Source organism: Talpa occidentalis, unplaced genomic scaffold (genome assembly GCF_014898055.3).
Source record: "Talpa occidentalis isolate TD23 unplaced genomic scaffold, MPIMG_talOcc4v2.1 talOcc4.3, whole genome shotgun sequence".
NCBI classification, from domain to species: Eukaryota; Metazoa; Chordata; class Mammalia; order Eulipotyphla; family Talpidae; genus Talpa; species Talpa occidentalis.
Window position 1 is genome coordinate 58016258 of NW_023603184.1, and position 2777 is coordinate 58019034.

The following is a 2777-nucleotide window of genomic DNA, read 5'->3' on the forward strand; positions in this document are numbered from 1 at the left end:
TTTTGCGGCAGGCGAGCTGGCAGCGCCTCGCGGGCGGGACCCGGTGGAGGAGGGCTGCTCTCTGCCTGGCTGCCTCCGGTTTCGTTTTTCTGCTTGTGGACCCCGCAGCTCTTAGTGGCTGTGTGTCGCGGTGTGCGAGATCCCCCGGGGGTGCTGTCTGCTTTGCCTTAGCCCCCTCCATCTCGGGACTCCCTGAGTGAGAGCAGCCACACCTCTGTCAGCCTGCCAGGGCCACATCCCAGATCCCTCCTGAGGAAGGTTCTGCCCCCCACCCCCACCCTGGGACCACAGCTACCTGGCATTCTCCACAGCTCTTGCCTCCTCCGGCCTTAACCCCTGAGATCCCCCAGGTGAAGTCTGGAAGCTGCCAGAGTTCTCTTTGCTCCTCAGGAGCACAGAGACCCGGGGTGACTCCAGTGTGTCTTTTTCATATTCTCTTTGTTCTGCCTTCATTTTAAGCTTCAGTAAGAATTTTGCCTTCAGACACCTCCGCATGAGAAGTGAGCCTGTGTTCATACTCAGTCCCCACACTCCGGGGCCCTCATCAAGCTCTGCTCGAACTGGTTCCCTCGGACCCTGTGTTTTTCAGGACTCGCTCTTAAGGGCTCCTGAAGCTTCTGTCTCACAGAGCCTCATGCCCTGCAGTCAGGTAAGCCTCGTAGGGGTGTCCCCCGTCTGTGAAGAGTCTGTGGAAGTCCCCCACTCTACAGCTTCTGCTGGGAGGTGGGCAGTGCCTGCGGCCTCGGTGTCCCCCCAGACACCCATTTATCTTGATTACTACAGTGATACCCTCTTCTCCACTCTTTCCTCCCTTCTGCTGCTTCTTACACAGCCTGGTGGGGGAGGGGGTGGCTGCTGCCTTGGAGGAGACTCCCACAAAAGTGACCTGTGATCGGTTGAGCGACCTGTGTTCAATTAGAATAGGATGGAGGAATGAGCCAAACATCAGGGACCTGAGGAGAGAGGCCAGTGGCAGGTGTGAAACTAATTGCTTTAATAAACCACAGGAGGAGAGGAACTCTCCCTACTGGAAAGTTTTGTGGGAGGGGTTTGGGGAGAAGTAGGTCGCCCTGGTCCCCGCACGCCAGGAAGCCACCTTTCATGGAAATTACCTGTCTTGAAAACTGGGTCACGCTTGCACAGCCGGAATCTGGGAGCTCCCCAAGCTCATCTTCCCCTTGCCCCTCCCCCTTCTTCAGTGCCAGGAGTGTCCAAGCCTGGCTATTTTTAGCCTCTCTGCAGCAGGTCTTGTGCTGAGCAGGCCTACAGGGGTGGGCCCCTCAGAGCATCTGGAGCTGCAGGGACCCAGCCTCTCCCCCTCCCCGGGCCTGGGCAAGTCACAAGGCCCCAGGTCTTGGGGAAATGGTAGACCCACAGGTGGTTGGGGTCGCCGAGGGAGCTTTCTGAAATGCTGACTGTCCGTCCCACCTCTAGGTTTCTACACAGACCTACTCAGCATTTTTTTTTAACTTTATTTATTCATAGAAGAGCTGGGGTGCAGGCCAGAGATGGGGGGTGGTTTGAGAGGATTCACCAGAGACAGAGTGGGGAGCAGAACAGGTAGACTGATGAAATGCACTGCTGAGGGGAGCAGCGGGGAGACAGGAGAGGTCTGCTGCACCATGTGGGTCACCTCCCTGGCTGGGGATCAAACTTGTGCTGCAGTGGCTGTGGATCTGCTTCATAGTGCTGAGACTCAATCCCTCAAGCCACCAGGGAGGCCCCATTGAGAGTTTTGAAGGGGAGAAAAATGGTTTCATTTGTTGGTGGACAAATGAGGAGGTAGCCGGTGAGTGTGAGAGAGCGCCGTCCTGCTCCCCAGTGGAGTGGGGGGTGCTCACCGGAGTCAGGAAGATGCAGAGGCCAGGGGGCAGAGGCCTGCTTGCCTGGCCTGGTAACACGAGTGTCGGGGGACGTGGATGACGTGAGCGGGTTTTTGTCACCGTGCGGTGGTCAGCAACCCCGACGCTGTCCTTGCAGGGTCCTGGCCTCGGCTTTGTTTCCCAGTTTCTTTGCAGCGAGTCCCTTTGTCCTCAGCATGCAAGGGCCAGGCGAACTGTTGGCTGAACATGAACACGGCTCCCTCTGTCTGGAGGATTGTTGAACTCGGAGAAGAAAGGGAGCAGCTCTCCACAAGGCACGAGAGATGTATACTTCATTGCTGTTTCTATTTTACTTGGTGAAACCCCCGGAAGCTCCGGTCCTTCCCCTGGCTGGTGGTGCTCTCGCGACTCGTGTGCTCTCGGCTCGGTGTGTCCCTCCTCGCTCTGCTCAGCCGTGTCCTACCCCAGCAATCCAAGCAGCTCAGAGCTTCCCCAACTGGCCAGACCTTCCTGGGCATGTACTGGAATGCCCTGATCACCCTGCACCTGCCTGCTGCTGCATGCACGTTCCTGCTCCAAAGCTCTGTCACCCCCTGCGCCCTGCATACTTCACAGCTCAGGGTCTGGTCATCGCCCACTGAAAGAATGTGTTAAAAATCAGTCTGCCTATGAGGTCGAGGTTCCTCTATACCTTAGGTCCTGTAGTAGGTTCTTACACTTGATCTCAGCCAAAAGGTCCAGGCATGCTAAGGAGGAGGAGCTGAAAACATCGGTTGTATGTAACTGTATATGGGGCTCATCCGCAGAGTGAGTTTAATAATCTCTGGGGTGTTGGAAAGGCATGAGCAACTCTTGGAAAAAATACACTGCCAGAGCTTCCTTCTGACACAGGATTGGTTCCTGGTGCCTGGAGAATACATGGTGTTAGCGGGGTGGGGGTGATGGCAGCTTTAG